We start from the raw sequence: 19281 nt of genomic DNA on the forward strand, positions 1-19281 counted from the left end.
CCGGTTTGCCTCGGGTGCGCACCTTGCGTGCACCTTCGCCAGGGTGGGCGCCTTGGTGCGCACACCTTGGCTGGGCTGCACACCCGGGCGCGCACACCTTGGCACCCGCGTTTCCTTCATTTTAAATTTTTTTTTTTTACAATCTCTCAAGTGGGAAATTCTATAATCTCAACTTTTTTTGCCTTTTCAGGAAACTTTTGAATGGAGCGCATCATTGGTGCGCTCCGAAGTGTGCTCCAAGGTGCGCACCTCTGGTGTGCTCCAAAGCTCTCTCCAGCTGCGTGCACCTGCCCCGGCCGCGCACCCGGCCCCGCCCAGCTTCGCTCACCTGTCCCGGGCGTCTGGTGCGGAACCTTAGAGTAAGAAACATCACCGTGCACCTTGGCCAACGTGCGCGACTCGACCGAGCGCGCACTGGCCGAGGTGCACACCGATTTCACCTGGGTGCGCGCGCAGCACCTCGGGCGCACCGGGGTGCGCGCACAACGCCCGGGTTGCACCGTGGCCTGTGTGCTCGGGGCGCCTCGGGTGCGCGCTCGGTGTCGCCCCCCGCGCGCGCGGTAGTGCGGGCAGCGCACCCCGGCCCGGCCCGGCCCCGACGAGAACGCAAACGGGCAAAAGGTTTATTCAAATAGCATTGCGACGCCCGGCGAAAAACTAAGAAAGGGTGCAACACCGGGACTTCCCGGGAGGTCACCCATCCCAGTACTACTCCGGCCCAAGCGCGCTTAACTGCGGAGTTCTGATGGGATCCGGTGCACTAACGCTGGTATGATCGCACCCGTTATGAGCTTGTCGCAGTGTGTACTTAGCAAACCGCGACCCACGTGCGAATCCACCCCGGCCACCCACCCCCGTCGAGGTGCACACCCTCCCTCGCGAAGTGCGCCCCGTTCGCCAAGTGTGAGCCCTGCCCGGGTGCGCGCACCTTGCTAGGGCGTCGGGTGTGCACCCGGCCCGGCCTACGTGCGTGCACCTGGACGGGGCGTCGTGTGCGTGCAGTGTCCCGTCTGCAACGCGGTGCCCACACACCACCTCGGGCGCAACGACCTGCGCTCACATGTGGGCCGAGTGCACCTTGGTGCATGTTCGGGGCGCCTCGGGTGCACGCTCGATCTTGCCCCGGTGCACCAAGGCGCTCGGTTTGCCCCGGGTGCGCACTTGGTGCAAGGTGGGCACCCAAAATAGGGATCAAGCACCAAAACACAAGTTTCGGGATGCAAAATGGGACCCAAGGACCACAAATGCGTTCCAAGACCCATGATGGGTCCACGAGAACAAAAATGTGTTCCGAGACTTAATAAACAAATATTGGGTTTTAGGAGAAGAAACATGCTCTGATGCCCAAAACGAGAATCGACCCCGAAAAGGCCACAGGCCAAAAGTGGGATGCGAGACAAAAAAAAATGGGACCCGAGGACCAAAATTGGGTTCCCAGGTCGAAGACAGGGCAACCGGACAAGAAACGACCTCTAAGGCTCGAAATGAGTCCCGACGACTAAAACTTGACAAGAAGCACCCATCAGGCACCCAACTCGACACCCATGGGATGCCGACCCACCCGGGCTTCCACCTAGCACACCTTGGCACCCACCCACCCTCGCACCCAACCTCGCACCCAACTTAGCACCTTTGAACCCACATTGGCACTCACTCTGACCCTGGCACCTTGGAACCCACATTGGCACTCACCTTGACCCTGGCACCCACCTTTGCACTCACCTTGGGACCCACCCTGGCTCCCACCTCGGCACCCACCCAGACACCCACCTTGGTTCCTTGGCACCCACCTTGGATCCTTGGCACCCACCCCGACACCCACCTTGGCACGCAACTTGGCTACTTGCCACCCACCTTGGCTCCTTGACGCCCACCCCGACAACCACCCCGTGACCTACCCTGGCTAGGGTTGGTGCACACCCACCCTGGTGCCCACCTTGGCACCCACCCCATGACCCACCTTGGCACGCACCTTAGTACCCACCCCGTTACCCACCCTAGGACCCACCCCGTGACCCACCTTGGCCAGGGTGGGTGCCTTGGTGCGCACAACTTGCCTGGGCTGCACACCAGGGCGGGCTCAAGATGGCACCCGCGTTCCGTTTTTTTCACTATCTTTCAAAACGGAAATTTTAAAATCTCGTTTTTTTTTTTTTTTTGCCTTTTCTGGAAATTAGTGAAGGCAGCGCATCAAAGGTGCGCAATGCTGGTGCGAACCCGGGAGCGCTCCGATGTGTGCTCCAAGGTGCGGCGTGCACGAAGTCCGAGCCCGGCTTGCCCCGGGTGCGCACCTCGCGTGCACCTTCGCCGGGGTGAGCACCTTGGCTGGGTTGCGCGCCCTGGTGCGCACCAAGGAGCGCTCTGAAGTGTGCTCCAAGGTGCGGCGTGCACGAAGTCGGAGCTCGGTTTGCCCCGGGTGTGCACCTCGGGTGCGCACCTCGCGTGCACCTTCGCTGCGGTGGGCACCTTGGCTGGGTTGCGCGCCTTGGTGGGCACCATGCAGTGCACGAAGTCGGAGCCCGGTTTGCCCCGGGCGCGCACCTCCGCCAGGGTGGGCACCTTGGTGCGCACAACTTGCCTGGGCTGCGCACCAGGAAGGGCTCAAGATGGCACCCGCGTTCCGTTTTTTTCACTATCTTTCAGAACGGAAATTTTAAAATATCGTTTTTTTTTGCCTTTTCTGGAAATTAGTGAAGGCAGCGCATCAAAGGTGCGCAACGCTGGTGCGAACCTGGGAGCGCTCCGATGTGTGCTCCAAGGTGCGGCGTGCACGAAGTCGGAGCCCGGTTTGCCCCGGGTGCGCCCTGGTGGGCACCATGGTGCGCACCAAGGAGCGCTCCGAAGTGTGCTCCAAGGTGCGGCCTGCACGAAGTCGGAGCCCGGTTTGCCCCGGGCGTGCACCGCGGGTGGGCACCTTGGTGCGCATGCCTTGCCTGGGCTGCGCACCAGGGCGGGCTCAAGATGGCACCCGCGTTCCGTTTTTTTCACTATCTTTCAAAACGGAAATTTTAAAATCTCATTTTTTTTTGCCTTTTCTGGAAATTAGTGAAGGCAGCGCATCAAAGGTGCGCACCTCGCTGCCCACCACGGTGCGCAACGCCGGTGGGCACCCGGGAGTGCTTCGAAGTGTGCTCCAAGGTGCTGCGTGCACGTTGTCGGAGCCCGGTTTGCCCCGGGTGCGCACCTCGCGTGCACCTTCGTCGGGGTGGGCACCTTGGCTGGGTTTGCCCCGGCTGCGCTCCGAAGCGGGGTTATTGGAGCGCCGCCTCTTTTTTTGTCGGAGCGTTTGGTGGGGTTTCTCGCATTGGCTCTTCCCAGGCCCGGTTGCCACCCTGGCGCGCACGAAGTCGGAAGTAGGGTTAATTGCCCGGGTGCGCACCTTTGCCAGGGTGGGCACCTTACCTGGGCTGTGCACCAGGGCGGGCTCAAGATGGCACCCGCGTTCCGTTTTTTTCACTATCTTTCAAAACGGAAATTTTAAAATCTCCTCTTTTTTTTGCCTTTTCTGGAAATTAGTGAAGGCAGCGCATCAAAGGTGCGCACCTCGCTGCCCACCTTGGTGTGCTCTGAGGTGCGCACCCGGGAGCGCTACGAAGTGTGCTCCAAGGTGCGGCGTGCACGTTGTCGGAGCCCGGTTTGCCCCGGGTGCGCACCTCGCCTGCACCTTGGCCGGGGTGGGCACCCTGGCTGGGTTTGCCCAGGGTGCGCTCCGAAGCGGGGTTACTGGAGCGCCCCCTCTTTTTTTGTCAGAGCGTTTGGTGGGGTTTCTCGCATTGGCTCTTCCCAGGCCCGGTTGTTGGGTGCGCTCCCACCCTGGCGCGCGCGAAGTTGGAAGTTGGGTTAATTGCCCGGGCGCGCACCTTCGCCAGGGTGGGCACCTTGGTGCGCACACCTTGGCTGGGCTGCGCACCAGGGCGGGCTCAAGATGGCACCAGCATTCCCTTTTTCTCACTATCTTTCAAAACGGAAATTTTAAAATCTCGTTTTTTTTTGCCTTTTATGGAAATTAGTGAAGGCATCGCATCAAAGGTGCGCACCTCGCTGCCCACCTTGGTGTGCTCCGAGGTGCCCACCACGGTGCGCTCCGAGGTGCCCACCACGGTGCGCAACGCCGGTGCGAACCCGGGAGCGCCCCGATGTGTGCTCCAAGGTGCGGCGTGCACGAAGCCGGACCCCGGTTTGCCCCGGGTGCGCACCTCGCGTGCACCTTGGTGCGCACACCTTGGCTGGGTTGCGCGGCCTGGTGGGCACCATGGTGCGCACCAAGGAGCGCTCCGAAGTGTGCTCCAAGGTGCGGCGTGCACGAAGTCCTAGCCCGGTTTGCCCCGGGTGCGCACCTTCGCCGCGGTGGGCACCATGGCGTGCACGAAGTCGGAGCCCGGTTTGCCCCGGGTGCGCACCTCGCGTGCACCTTCGCCGGGGTGGGCACCTCGGCTGGGTTGCGCGCCCTGGTGCGCACCAAGGAGCGCTCCGAAGTGTGCTCCAAGGTGCGGCGTGCACGAAGTCGGAGCCCGGTTTGCCCCGGGTGCGCACCTTCGCCGCGGTGGGCACCCTGGTGCGCACCATGGCGTGCACGAAGTCGGAGCCCGGTTTGCCCCGGGTGCGCACCTCGCGTGCACCTTCGGCGGGGTTGCGCGCCCTGGTGCGCACCAAGGAGCGCTCCGAAGTGTGCTCCAAGGTGCGGCGTGCACGAAGTCGGAGCCCGGTTTGCCCCGGGTGCGCACCTCGCGTGCACCTTCGGCGGGGTTGCGCGCCCTGGTGGGCACCATGGTGCGCACCAAGGAGCGCTCCGAAGTGTGCTCCAAGGTGCGGCGTGCACGAAGTCGGAGCCCGGTTTGCCCCGGGTGCGCACCTCGCGTGCACCTTCGCCGCGGTGGGCACCATGGCGTGCACGAAGTCGGAGCCCGGTTTGCCCCGGGTGCGCACCTCGCGTGCACCTTCGCCGGGGTGGGCACCTCGGCTGGGTTGCGCGCCCTGGTGCGCACCAAGGAGCGCTCCGAAGTGTGCTCCAAGGTGCGGCGTGCACGAAGTCGGAGCCCGGTTTGCCCCGGGTGCGCACCTCGCGTGCACCTTCGCCGCGGTGGGCACCATGGCGTGCACGAAGTCGGAGCCCGGTTTGCCCCGGGTGCGCACCCCGCGTGCACCTTCGCCGGGGTGGGCACCTCGGCTGGGTTGCGCGCCCTGGTGCGCACCAAGGAGCGCTCCGAAGTGTGCTCCAAGGTGCGGCGTGCACGAAGTTGGAGCCCGGTTTGCCCCGGGTGCGCACCTCGCGTGCACCTTCGCCGCGGTGGGCACCTTGGCTGGGTTGGGCACCATTGAGCGCTCCGAAGTGTGCTCCAAGGTGCGCACCATGGCCCTCCAAGGTGCGCAGCATGGCGTGCACGAAGTCGGAGCCCGGTTTGCCCCGGGTGCGCACCTCGCGTGCACCTTCGCCAGGGTGGGCACCTCGGTGCGCACACCTTCTCAATGTTTTCTTGCCTTTTCTGGAAATTGGTGAAGGCAGCGCATCAAAGGTGCGCACCTCGGTGTGCTCCGAGGTGCGAACCCGAGAGCGCTCCGAGGTGCCCACGAAGTCGAAAGTCGGGTTAATTGCATTGTTTTCCCCGGGTGCGCTCCGAGGTGCGCAACATCGGTGCGCACCAAGGAGGGCTCCGAAGTGTGCTCCAAGGTGCGCACGATTCGGAGCTCGGTTTGCCCGGGGTGCGCACACCTTGGCTGGGTTGCGCACCCTTTGTGCGCTCCAAGGTGCGCACGAAGTCGGAGCTCGGTTTGCCCCGGGTGCGCACCTTCGCCAGGGTGCGCACCTTGATGCGCACGCCTTGGCTGGGCTGCGCACCTTGGTGGGCGCCATGGTGCGCACCTTTCGTGCGCTCCAAGGTGCGCACGAAGTCGGAGCTCGGTTTGCCCCGGGTGCGCACCTTGGTGGGCGCCATGGTGCACTCCGAGGTGCCCAAGATTGGTGCGCACCAAGGAGCGCTCCGAAGTGCGCTCCAAGGTGCGCAGGTGCGCGCGAAGTCGAAAGTTGGGTTAATTGTCCGGTTTGCCTCGGGTGCGCACCTTGCGTGCACCTTCGCCAGGGTGGGCGCCTTGGTGCGCACACCTTGGCTGGGCTGCGCACCCGGGCGCGCACACCTTGGCACCCGCGTTTCCTTCATTTTAAATTTTTTTTTTTTACAATCTCTCAAGTGGGAAATTCTATAATCTCAACTTTTTTTGCCTTTTCAGGAAACTTTTGAATGGAGCGCATCATTGGTGCGCTCCGAAGTGTGCTCCAAGGTGCGCACCTCTGGTGTGCTCCAAAGCTCTCTCCAGCTGCGTGCACCTGCCCCGGCCGCGCACCCGGCCCCGCCCAGCTTCGCTCACCTGTCCCGGGCGTCTGGTGCGGAACCTTAGAGTAAGAAACATCACCGTGCACCTTGGCCAACGTGCGCGACTCGACCGAGCGCGCACTGGCCGAGGTGCACACCGATTTCACCTGGGTGCGCGCGCAGCACCTCGGGCGCACCGGGGTGCGCGCACAACGCCCGGGTTGCACCGTGGCCTGTGTGCTCGGGGCGCCTCGGGTGCGCGCTCGGTGTCGCCCCCGCGCGCGCGGTAGTGCGGGCAGCGCACCCCGGCCCGGCCCGGCCCCGACGAGAACGCAAACGGGCAAAAGGTTTATTCAAATAGCATTGCGACGCCCGGCGAAAAACTAAAAAAGGGTGCAACACCGGGACTTCCCGGGAGGTCACCCATCCCAGTACTACTCCGGCCCAAGCGCGCTTAACTGCGGAGTTCTGATGGGATCCGGTGCACTAACGCTGGTATGATCGCACCCGTTATGAGCTTGTCGCAGTGTGTACTTAGCAAACCGCGACCCACGTGCGAATCCACCCCGGCCACCCACCCCCGTCGAGGTGCACACCCTCCCTCGCGAAGTGCGCCCCGTTCGCCAAGTGTGAGCCCTGCCCGGGTGCGCGCACCTTGCTAGGGCGTCGGGTGTGCACCCGGCCCGGCCTACGTGCGTGCACCTGGACGGGGCGTCGTGTGCGTGCAGTGTCCCGTCTGCAACGCGGTGCCCACACACCACCTCGGGCGCAACGACCTGCGCTCACATGTGGGCCGAGTGCACCTTGGTGCATGTTCGGGGCGCCTCGGGTGCACGCTCGATCTTGCCCCGGTGCACCAAGGCGCTCGGTTTGCCCCGGGTGCGCACTTGGTGCAAGGTGGGCACCCAAAATAGGGATCAAGCACCAAAACACAAGTTTCGGGATGCAAAATGGGACCCAAGGACCACAAATGCGTTCCAAGACCCATGATGGGTCCACGAGAACAAAAATGTGTTCCGAGACTTAATAAACAAATATTGGGTTTTAGGAGAAGAAACATGCTCTGATGCCCAAAACGAGAATCGACCCCGAAAAGGCCACAGGCCAAAAGTGGGATGCGAGACAAAAAAAAATGGGACCCGAGGACCAAAATTGGGTTCCCAGGTCGAAGACAGGGCAACCGGACAAGAAACGACCTCTAAGGCTCGAAATGAGTCCCGACGACTAAAACTTGACAAGAAGCACCCATCAGGCACCCAACTCGACACCCATGGGATGCCGACCCACCCGGGCTTCCACCTAGCACACCTTGGCACCCACCCACCCTCGCACCCAACCTCGCACCCAACTTAGCACCTTTGAACCCACATTGGCACTCACCCTGACCCTGGCACCTTGGAACCCACATTGGCACTCACCTTGACCCTGGCACCCACCTTTGCACTCACCTTGGGACCCACCCTGGCTCCCACCTCGGCACCCACCCAGACACCCACCTTGGTTCCTTGGCACCCACCTTGGATCCTTGGCACCCACCCCGACACCCACCTTGGCACGCAACTTGGCTACTTGCCACCCACCTTGGCTCCTTGACGCCCACCCCGACAACCACCCCGTGACCTACCCTGGCTAGGGTTGGTGCACACCCACCCTGGTGCCCACCTTGGCACCCACCCCATGACCCACCTTGGCACGCACCTTAGTACCCACCCCGTTACCCACCCTAGGACCCACCCCGTGACCCACCTTGGCCAGGGTGGGTGCCTTGGTGCGCACAACTTGCCTGGGCTGCACACCAGGGCGGGCTCAAGATGGCACCCGCGTTCCGTTTTTTTCACTATCTTTCAAAACGGAAATTTTAAAATCTCGTTTTTTTTTTTTTTTTTGCCTTTTCTGGAAATTAGTGAAGGCAGCGCATCAAAGGTGCGCAATGCTGGTGCGAACCCGGGAGCGCTCCGATGTGTGCTCCAAGGTGCGGCGTGCACGAAGTCCGAGCCCGGCTTGCCCCGGGTGCGCACCTCGCGTGCACCTTCGCCGGGGTGAGCACCTTGGCTGGGTTGCGCGCCCTGGTGCGCACCAAGGAGCGCTCTGAAGTGTGCTCCAAGGTGCGGCGTGCACGAAGTCGGAGCTCGGTTTGCCCCGGGTGTGCACCTCGGGTGCGCACCTCGCGTGCACCTTCGCTGCGGTGGGCACCTTGGCTGGGTTGCGCGCCTTGGTGGGCACCATGCAGTGCACGAAGTCGGAGCCCGGTTTGCCCCGGGCGCGCACCTCCGCCAGGGTGGGCACCTTGGTGCGCACAACTTGCCTGGGCTGCGCACCAGGAAGGGCTCAAGATGGCACCCGCGTTCCGTTTTTTTCACTATCTTTCAGAACGGAAATTTTAAAATATCGTTTTTTTTTGCCTTTTCTGGAAATTAGTGAAGGCAGCGCATCAAAGGTGCGCAACGCTGGTGCGAACCTGGGAGCGCTCCGATGTGTGCTCCAAGGTGCGGCGTGCACGAAGTCGGAGCCCGGTTTGCCCCGGGTGCGCCCTGGTGGGCACCATGGTGCGCACCAAGGAGCGCTCCGAAGTGTGCTCCAAGGTGCGGCCTGCACGAAGTCGGAGCCCGGTTTGCCCCGGGCGTGCACCGCGGGTGGGCACCTTGGTGCGCATGCCTTGCCTGGGCTGCGCACCAGGGCGGGCTCAAGATGGCACCCGCGTTCCGTTTTTTTCACTATCTTTCAAAACGGAAATTTTAAAATCTCATTTTTTTTTGCCTTTTCTGGAAATTAGTGAAGGCAGCGCATCAAAGGTGCGCACCTCGCTGCCCACCACGGTGCGCAACGCCGGTGGGCACCCGGGAGTGCTTCGAAGTGTGCTCCAAGGTGCTGCGTGCACGTTGTCGGAGCCCGGTTTGCCCCGGGTGCGCACCTCGCGTGCACCTTCGTCGGGGTGGGCACCTTGGCTGGGTTTGCCCCGGCTGCGCTCCGAAGCGGGGTTATTGGAGCGCCGCCTCTTTTTTTGTCGGAGCGTTTGGTGGGGTTTCTCGCATTGGCTCTTCCCAGGCCCGGTTGCCACCCTGGCGCGCACGAAGTCGGAAGTAGGGTTAATTGCCCGGGTGCGCACCTTTGCCAGGGTGGGCACCTTACCTGGGCTGTGCACCAGGGCGGGCTCAAGATGGCACCCGCGTTCCGTTTTTTTCACTATCTTTCAAAACGGAAATTTTAAAATCTCCTCTTTTTTTTGCCTTTTCTGGAAATTAGTGAAGGCAGCGCATCAAAGGTGCGCACCTCGCTGCCCACCTTGGTGTGCTCTGAGGTGCGCACCCGGGAGCGCTACGAAGTGTGCTCCAAGGTGCGGCGTGCACGTTGTCGGAGCCCGGTTTGCCCCGGGTGCGCACCTCGCCTGCACCTTGGCCGGGGTGGGCACCCTGGCTGGGTTTGCCCAGGGTGCGCTCCGAAGCGGGGTTACTGGAGCGCCCCCTCTTTTTTTGTCAGAGCGTTTGGTGGGGTTTCTCGCATTGGCTCTTCCCAGGCCCGGTTGTTGGGTGCGCTCCCACCCTGGCGCGCGCGAAGTTGGAAGTTGGGTTAATTGCCCGGGCGCGCACCTTCGCCAGGGTGGGCACCTTGGTGCGCACACCTTGGCTGGGCTGCGCACCAGGGCGGGCTCAAGATGGCACCAGCATTCCCTTTTTCTCACTATCTTTCAAAACGGAAATTTTAAAATCTCGTTTTTTTTTGCCTTTTATGGAAATTAGTGAAGGCATCGCATCAAAGGTGCGCACCTCGCTGCCCACCTTGGTGTGCTCCGAGGTGCCCACCACGGTGCGCTCTGAGGTGCCCACCACGGTGCGCAACGCCGGTGCGAACCCGGGAGCGCCCCGATGTGTGCTCCAAGGTGCGGCGTGCACGAAGCCGGACCCCGGTTTGCCCCGGGTGCGCACCTCGCGTGCACCTTGGTGCGCACACCTTGGCTGGGTTGCGCGGCCTGGTGGGCACCATGGTGCGCACCAAGGAGCGCTCCAAAGTGTGCTCCAAGGTGCGGCGTGCACGAAGTCCTAGCCCGGTTTGCCCCGGGTGCGCACCTTCGCCGCGGTGGGCACCATGGCGTGCACGAAGTCGGAGCCCGGTTTGCCCCGGGTGCGCACCTCGCGTGCACCTTCGCCGGGGTGGGCACCTCGGCTGGGTTGCGCGCCCTGGTGCGCACCAAGGAGCGCTCCGAAGTGTGCTCCAAGGTGCGGCGTGCACGAAGTCGGAGCCCGGTTTGCCCCGGGTGCGCACCTTCGCCGCGGTGGGCACCCTGGTGCGCACCATGGCGTGCACGAAGTCGGAGCCCGGTTTGCCCCGGGTGCGCACCTCGCGTGCACCTTCGGCGGGGTTGCGCGCCCTGGTGCGCACCAAGGAGCGCTCCGAAGTGTGCTCCAAGGTGCGGCGTGCACGAAGTCGGAGCCCGGTTTGCCCCGGGTGCGCACCTCGCGTGCACCTTCGGCGGGGTTGCGCGCCCTGGTGGGCACCATGGTGCGCACCAAGGAGCGCTCCGAAGTGTGCTCCAAGGTGCGGCGTGCACGAAGTCGGAGCCCGGTTTGCCCCGGGTGCGCACCTCGCGTGCACCTTCGCCGCGGTGGGCACCATGGCGTGCACGAAGTCGGAGCCCGGTTTGCCCCGGGTGCGCACCTCGCGTGCACCTTCGCCGGGGTGGGCACCTCGGCTGGGTTGCGCGCCCTGGTGCGCACCAAGGAGCGCTCCGAAGTGTGCTCCAAGGTGCGGCGTGCACGAAGTCGGAGCCCGGTTTGCCCCGGGTGCGCACCTCGCGTGCACCTTCGCCGCGGTGGGCACCATGGCGTGCACGAAGTCGGAGCCCGGTTTGCCCCGGGTGCGCACCCCGCGTGCACCTTCGCCGGGGTGGGCACCTCGGCTGGGTTGCGCGCCCTGGTGCGCACCAAGGAGCGCTCCGAAGTGTGCTCCAAGGTGCGGCGTGCACGAAGTCGGAGCCCGGTTTGCCCCGGGTGCGCACCTCGCGTGCACCTTCGCCGCGGTGGGCACCTTGGCTGGGTTGGGCACCATTGAGCGCTCCGAAGTGTGCTCCAAGGTGCGCACCATGGCCCTCCAAGGTGCGCAGCATGGCGTGCACGAAGTCGGAGCCCGGTTTGCCCCGGGTGCGCACCTCGCGTGCACCTTCGCCAGGGTGGGCACCTCGGTGCGCACACCTTCTCAATGTTTTCTTGCCTTTTCTGGAAATTGGTGAAGGCAGCGCATCAAAGGTGCGCACCTCGGTGTGCTCCGAGGTGCGAACCCGAGAGCGCTCCGAGGTGCCCACGAAGTCGAAAGTCGGGTTAATTGCATTGTTTTCCCCGGGTGCGCTCCGAGGTGCGCAACATCGGTGCGCACCAAGGAGGGCTCCGAAGTGTGCTCCAAGGTGCGCACGATTCGGAGCTCGGTTTGCCCGGGGTGCGCACACCTTGGCTGGGTTGCGCACCCTTTGTGCGCTCCAAGGTGCGCACGAAGTCGGAGCTCGGTTTGCCCCGGGTGCGCACCTTCGCCAGGGTGCGCACCTTGATGCGCACGCCTTGGCTGGGCTGCGCACCTTGGTGGGCGCCATGGTGCGCACCTTTCATGCGCTCCAAGGTGCGCACGAAGTCGGAGCTCGGTTTGCCCCGGGTGCGCACCTTGGTGGGCGCCATGGTGCACTCCGAGGTGCCCAAGATTGGTGCGCACCAAGGAGCGCTCCGAAGTGCGCTCCAAGGTGCGCAGGTGCGCGCGAAGTCGAAAGTTGGGTTAATTGTCCGGTTTGCCTCGGGTGCGCACCTTGCGTGCACCTTCGCCAGGGTGGGCGCCTTGGTGCGCACACCTTGGCTGGGCTGCGCACCCGGGCGCGCACACCTTGGCACCCGCGTTTCCTTCATTTTAAATTTTTTTTTTTTACAATCTCTCAAGTGGGAAATTCTATAATCTCAACTTTTTTTGCCTTTTCAGGAAACTTTTGAATGGAGCGCATCATTGGTGCGCTCCGAAGTGTGCTCCAAGGTGCGCACCTCTGGTGTGCTCCAAAGCTCTCTCCAGCTGCGTGCACCTGCCCCGGCCGCGCACCCGGCCCCGCCCAGCTTCGCTCACCTGTCCCGGGCGTCTGGTGCGGAACCTTAGAGTAAGAAACATCACCGTGCACCTTGGCCAACGTGCGCGACTCGACCGAGCGCGCACTGGCCGAGGTGCACACCGATTTCACCTGGGTGCGCGCGCAGCACCTCGGGCGCACCGGGGTGCGCGCACAACGCCCGGGTTGCACCGTGGCCTGTGTGCTCGGGGCGCCTCGGGTGCGCGCTCGGTGTCGCCCCCCGCGCGCGCGGTAGTGCGGGCAGCGCACCCCGGCCCGGCCCGGCCCCGACGAGAACGCAAACGGGCAAAAGGTTTATTCAAATAGCATTGCGACGCCCGGCGAAAAACTAAAAAAGGGTGCAACACCGGGACTTCCCGGGAGGTCACCCATCCCAGTACTACTCCGGCCCAAGCGCGCTTAACTGCGGAGTTCTGATGGGATCCGGTGCACTAACGCTGGTATGATCGCACCCGTTATGAGCTTGTCGCAGTGTGTACTTAGCAAACCGCGACCCACGTGCGAATCCACCCCGGCCACCCACCCCCGTCGAGGTGCACACCCTCCCTCGCGAAGTGCGCCCCGTTCGCCAAGTGTGAGCCCTGCCCGGGTGCGCGCACCTTGCTAGGGCGTCGGGTGTGCACCCGGCCCGGCCTACGTGCGTGCACCTGGACGGGGCGTCGTGTGCGTGCAGTGTCCCGTCTGCAACGCGGTGCCCACACACCACCTCGGGCGCAACGACCTGCGCTCACATGTGGGCCGAGTGCACCTTGGTGCATGTTCGGGGCGCCTCGGGTGCACGCTCGATCTTGCCCCGGTGCACCAAGGCGCTCGGTTTGCCCCGGGTGCGCACTTGGTGCAAGGTGGGCACCCAAAATAGGGATCAAGCACCAAAACACAAGTTTCGGGATGCAAAATGGGACCCAAGGACCACAAATGCGTTCCAAGACCCATGATGGGTCCACGAGAACAAAAATGTGTTCCGAGACTTAATAAACAAATATTGGGTTTTAGGAGAAGAAACATGCTCTGATGCCCAAAACGAGAATCGACCCCGAAAAGGCCACAGGCCAAAAGTGGGATGCGAGACAAAAAAAAATGGGACCCGAGGACCAAAATTGGGTTCCCAGGTCGAAGACAGGGCAACCGGACAAGAAACGACCTCTAAGGCTCGAAATGAGTCCCGACGACTAAAACTTGACAAGAAGCACCCATCAGGCACCCAACTCGACACCCATGGGATGCCGACCCACCCGGGCTTCCACCTAGCACACCTTGGCACCCACCCACCCTCGCACCCAACCTCGCACCCAACTTAGCACCTTTGAACCCACATTGGCACTCACCCTGACCCTGGCACCTTGGAACCCACATTGGCACTCACCTTGACCCTGGCACCCACCTTTGCACTCACCTTGGGACCCACCCTGGCTCCCACCTCGGCACCCACCCAGACACCCACCTTGGTTCCTTGGCACCCACCTTGGATCCTTGGCACCCACCCCGACACCCACCTTGGCACGCAACTTGGCTACTTGCCACCCACCTTGGCTCCTTGACGCCCACCCCGACAACCACCCCGTGACCTACCCTGGCTAGGGTTGGTGCACACCCACCCTGGTGCCCACCTTGGCACCCACCCCATGACCCACCTTGGCACGCACCTTAGTACCCACCCCGTTACCCACCCTAGGACCCACCCCGTGACCCACCTTGGCCAGGGTGGGTGCCTTGGTGCGCACAACTTGCCTGGGCTGCACACCAGGGCGGGCTCAAGATGGCACCCGCGTTCCGTTTTTTTCACTATCTTTCAAAACGGAAATTTTAAAATCTCGTTTTTTTTTTTTTTTTGCCTTTTCTGGAAATTAGTGAAGGCAGCGCATCAAAGGTGCGCAATGCTGGTGCGAACCCGGGAGCGCTCCGATGTGTGCTCCAAGGTGCGGCGTGCACGAAGTCCGAGCCCGGCTTGCCCCGGGTGCGCACCTCGCGTGCACCTTCGCCGGGGTGAGCACCTTGGCTGGGTTGCGCGCCCTGGTGCGCACCAAGGAGCGCTCTGAAGTGTGCTCCAAGGTGCGGCGTGCACGAAGTCGGAGCTCGGTTTGCCCCGGGTGTGCACCTCGGGTGCGCACCTCGCGTGCACCTTCGCTGCGGTGGGCACCTTGGCTGGGTTGCGCGCCTTGGTGGGCACCATGCAGTGCACGAAGTCGGAGCCCGGTTTGCCCCGGGCGCGCACCTCCGCCAGGGTGGGCACCTTGGTGCGCACAACTTGCCTGGGCTGCGCACCAGGAAGGGCTCAAGATGGCACCCGCGTTCCGTTTTTTTCACTATCTTTCAGAACGGAAATTTTAAAATATCGTTTTTTTTTGCCTTTTCTGGAAATTAGTGAAGGCAGCGCATCAAAGGTGCGCAACGCTGGTGCGAACCTGGGAGCGCTCCGATGTGTGCTCCAAGGTGCGGCGTGCACGAAGTCGGAGCCCGGTTTGCCCCGGGTGCGCCCTGGTGGGCACCATGGTGCGCACCAAGGAGCGCTCCGAAGTGTGCTCCAAGGTGCGGCCTGCACGAAGTCGGAGCCCGGTTTGCCCCGGGCGTGCACCGCGGGTGGGCACCTTGGTGCGCATGCCTTGCCTGGGCTGCGCACCAGGGCGGGCTCAAGATGGCACCCGCGTTCCGTTTTTTTCACTATCTTTCAAAACGGAAATTTTAAAATCTCATTTTTTTTTGCCTTTTCTGGAAATTAGTGAAGGCAGCGCATCAAAGGTGCGCACCTCGCTGCCCACCACGGTGCGCAACGCCGGTGGGCACCCGGGAGTGCTTCGAAGTGTGCTCCAAGGTGCTGCGTGCACGTTGTCGGAGCCCGGTTTGCCCCGGGTGCGCACCTCGCGTGCACCTTCGTCGGGGTGGGCACCTTGGCTGGGTTTGCCCCGGCTGCGCTCCGAAGCGGGGTTATTGGAGCGCCGCCTCTTTTTTTGTCGGAGCGTTTGGTGGGGTTTCTCGCATTGGCTCTTCCCAGGCCCGGTTGCCACCCTGGCGCGCACGAAGTCGGAAGTAGGGTTAATTGCCCGGGTGCGCACCTTTGCCAGGGTGGGCACCTTACCTGGGCTGTGCACCAGGGCGGGCTCAAGATGGCACCCGCGTTCCGTTTTTTTCACTATCTTTCAAAACGGAAATTTTAAAATCTCCTCTTTTTTTTGCCTTTTCTGGAAATTAGTGAAGGCAGCGCATCAAAGGTGCGCACCTCGCTGCCCACCTTGGTGTGCTCTGAGGTGCGCACCCGGGAGCGCTACGAAGTGTGCTCCAAGGTGCGGCGTGCACGTTGTCGGAGCCCGGTTTGCCCCGGGTGCGCACCTCGCCTGCACCTTGGCCGGGGTGGGCACCCTGGCTGGGTTTGCCCAGGGTGCGCTCCGAAGCGGGGTTACTGGAGCGCCCCCTCTTTTTTTGTCAGAGCGTTTGGTGGGGTTTCTCGCATTGGCTCTTCCCAGGCCCGGTTGTTGGGTGCGCTCCCACCCTGGCGCGCGCGAAGTTGGAAGTTGGGTTAATTGCCCGGGCGCGCACCTTCGCCAGGGTGGGCACCTTGGTGCGCACACCTTGGCTGGGCTGCGCACCAGGGCGGGCTCAAGATGGCACCAGCATTCCCTTTTTCTCACTATCTTTCAAAACGGAAATTTTAAAATCTCGTTTTTTTTTGCCTTTTATGGAAATTAGTGAAGGCATCGCATCAAAGGTGCGCACCTCGCTGCCCACCTTGGTGTGCTCCGAGGTGCCCACCACGGTGCGCTCCGAGGTGCCCACCACGGTGCGCAACGCCGGTGCGAACCCGGGAGCGCCCCGATGTGTGCTCCAAGGTGCGGCGTGCACGAAGCCGGACCCCGGTTTGCCCCGGGTGCGCACCTCGCGTGCACCTTGGTGCGCACACCTTGGCTGGGTTGCGCGGCCTGGTGGGCACCATGGTGCGCACCAAGGAGCGCTCCGAAGTGTGCTCCAAGGTGCGGCGTGCACGAAGTCCTAGCCCGGTTTGCCCCGGGTGCGCACCTTCGCCGCGGTGGGCACCATGGCGTGCACGAAGTCGGAGCCCGGTTTGCCCCGGGTGCGCACCTCGCGTGCACCTTCGCCGGGGTGGGCACCTCGGCTGGGTTGTGCGCCCTGGTGCGCACCAAGGAGCGCTCCGAAGTGTGCTCCAAGGTGCGGCGTGCACGAAGTCGGAGCCCGGTTTGCCCCGGGTGCGCACCTTCGCCGCGGTGGGCACCCTGGTGCGCACCATGGCGTGCACGAAGTCGGAGCCCGGTTTGCCCCGGGTGCGCACCTCGCGTGCACCTTCGGCGGGGTTGCGCGCCCTGGTGCGCACCAAGGAGCGCTCCGAAGTGTGCTCCAAGGTGCGGCGTGCACGAAGTCGGAGCCCGGTTTGCCCCGGGTGCGCACCTCGCGTGCACCTTCGGCGGGGTTGCGCGCCCTGGTGGGCACCATGGTGCGCACCAAGGAGCGCTCCGAAGTGTGCTCCAAGGTGCGGCGTGCACGAAGTCGGAGCCCGGTTTGCCCCGGGTGCGCACCTCGCGTGCACCTTCGCCGCGGTGGGCACCATGGCGTGCACGAAGTCGGAGCCCGGTTTGCCCCGGGTGCGCACCTCGCGTGCACCTTCGCCGGGGTGGGCACCTCGGCTGGGTTGCGCGCCCTGGTGCGCACCAAGGAGCGCTCCGAAGTGTGCTCCAAGGTGCGGCGTGCACGAAGTCGGAGCCCGGTTTGCCCCGGGTGCGCACCTCGCGTGCACCTTCGCCGCGGTGGGCACCATGGCGTGCACGAAGTCGGAGCCCGGTTTGCCCCGGGTGCGCACCCCGCGTGCACCTTCGCCGGGGTGGGCACCTCGGCTGGGTTGCGCGCCCTGGTGCGCACCAAGGAGCGCTCCGAAGTGTGCTCCAAGGTGCGGCGTGCACGAAGTCGGAGCCCGGTTTGCCCCGGGTGCGCACCTCGCGTGCACCTTCGCCGCGGTGGGCACCTTGGCTGGGTTGGGCACCATTGAGCGCTCCGAAGTGTGCTCCAAGGTGCGCACCATGGCCCTCCAAGGTGCGCAGCATGGCGTGCACGAAGTCGGAGCCCGGTTTGCCCCGGGTGCGCACCTCGCGTGCACCTTCGCCAGGGTGGGCACCTCGGTGCGCACACCTTCTCAATGTTTTCTTGCCTTTTCTGGAAATTGGTGAAGGCAGCGCATCAAAGGTGCGCACCTCGGTGTGCTCCGAGGTGCGAACCCGAGAGCGCTCCGAGGTGCCCACGAAGTCGAAAGTCGGGTTAATTGCATTGTTTTCCCCGGGTGCGCTCCGAGGTGCGCAACATCGGTGCGCACCAAGGAGGGCTCCGAAGTGTGCTCCAAGGTGCGCACGATTCGGAGCTCGGTTTGCCCGGGGTGCGCACACCTTGGCTGGGTTGCGCACCCTTTGTGCGCTCCAAGGTGCGCACGAAGTCGGAGCTCGGTTTGCCCCGGGTGCGCACCTTCGCCAGGGTGCGCACCTTGATGCGCACGCCTTGGCTGGGCTGCGCACCTTGGTGGGCGCCATGGTGCGCACCTTTCGTGCGCTCCAAGGTGCGCACGAAGTCGGAGCTCGGTTTGCCCCGGGTGCGCACCTTGGTGGGCGCCATGGTGCACTCCGAGGTGCCCAAGATTGGTGCGCACCAAGGAGCGCTCCGAAGTGCGCTCCAAGGTGCGCAGGTGCGCGCGAAGTCGAAAGTTGGGTTAATTGTCCGGTTTGCCTCGGGTGCGCACCTTGCGTGCACCTTCGCCAGGGTGGGCGCCTTGGTGCGCACACCTTGGCTGGGCTGCGCACCCGGGCGCGCACACCTTGGCACCCGCGTTTCCTTCATTTTAAATTTTTTTTTTTTACAATCTCTCAAGTGGGAAATTCTATAATCTCAACTTTTTTTGCCTTTTCAGGAAACTTTTGAATGGAGCGCATCATTGGTGCGCTCCGAAGTGTGCTCCAAGGTGCGCACCTCTGGTGTGCTCCAAAGCTCTCTCCAGCTGCGTGCACCTGCCCCGGCCGCGCACCCGGCCCCGCCCAGCTTCGCTCACCTGTCCCGGGCGTCTGGTGCGGAACCTTAGAGTAAGAAACATCACCGTGCACCTTGGCCAACGTGCGCGACTCGACCGAGCGCGCACTGGCCGAGGTGCACACCGATTTCACCTGGGTGCGCGCGCAGCACCTCGGGCGCACCGGGGTGCGCGCACAACGCCCGGGTTGCACCGTGGCCTGTGTGCTCGGGGCGCCTCGGGTGCGCGCTCGGTGTCGCCCCCCGCGCGCGCGGTAGTGCGGGCAGCGCACCCCGGCCCGGCCCGGCCCCGACGAGAACGCAAACGGGCAAAAGGTTTATTCAAATAGCATTGCGACGCCCGGCGAAAAACTAAAAAAGGGTGCAACACCGGGACTTCCCGGGAGGTCACCCATCCCAGTACTACTCCGGCCCAAGCGCGCTTAACTGCGGAGTTCTGATGGGATCCGGTGCACTAACGCTGGTATGATCGCACCCGTTATGAGCTTGTCGCAGTGTGTACTTAGCAAACCGCGACCCACGTGCGAATCCACCCCGGCCACCCACCCCCGTCGAGGTGCACACCCTCCCTCGCGAAGTGCGCCCCGTTCGCCAAGTGTGAGCCCTGCCCGGGTGCGCGCACCTTGCTAGGGCGTCGGGTGTGCACCCGGCCCGGCCTACGTGCGTGCACCTGGACGGGGCGTCGTGTGCGTGCAGTGTCCCGTCTGCAACGCGGTGCCCACACACCACCTCGGGCGCAACGACCTGCGCTCACATGTGGGCCGAGTGCACCTTGGTGCATGTTCGGGGCGCCTCGGGTGCACGCTCGATCTTGCCCCGGTGCACCAAGGCGCTCGGTTTGCCCCGGGTGCGCACTTGGTGCAAGGTGGG

The 19281-nt window shown here is 63.7% G+C and overlaps 4 non-coding genes across 4 annotated transcripts; all 4 read right to left on the reverse strand.

Annotated features, from left to right (window-relative positions):
* Positions 1-664: 664 nt before the first annotated feature.
* Positions 665-783, reverse strand: LOC131870605 (5S ribosomal RNA). Its single transcript, XR_009368910.1, has one exon. It is a non-coding gene; the product is annotated as a 5S ribosomal RNA (ribosomal RNA).
* A 5915-nt stretch (positions 784-6698) lies between these two features.
* On the reverse strand, positions 6699-6817 carry LOC131870606 (5S ribosomal RNA). Its single transcript, XR_009368911.1, has one exon. It is a non-coding gene; the product is annotated as a 5S ribosomal RNA (ribosomal RNA).
* Positions 6818-12734: 5917 nt separating this feature from the next.
* Positions 12735-12853, reverse strand: LOC131870607 (5S ribosomal RNA). The gene has a single exon (XR_009368912.1). It is a non-coding gene; the product is annotated as a 5S ribosomal RNA (ribosomal RNA).
* A 5916-nt stretch (positions 12854-18769) lies between these two features.
* Positions 18770-18888, reverse strand: LOC131870608 (5S ribosomal RNA). Its single transcript, XR_009368913.1, has one exon. It is a non-coding gene; the product is annotated as a 5S ribosomal RNA (ribosomal RNA).
* Positions 18889-19281: the final 393 nt, after the last annotated feature.

Source organism: Cryptomeria japonica, unplaced genomic scaffold, assembly GCF_030272615.1.
Source record: "Cryptomeria japonica unplaced genomic scaffold, Sugi_1.0 HiC_scaffold_338, whole genome shotgun sequence".
NCBI classification, from domain to species: domain Eukaryota; kingdom Viridiplantae; phylum Streptophyta; class Pinopsida; order Cupressales; family Cupressaceae; genus Cryptomeria; species Cryptomeria japonica.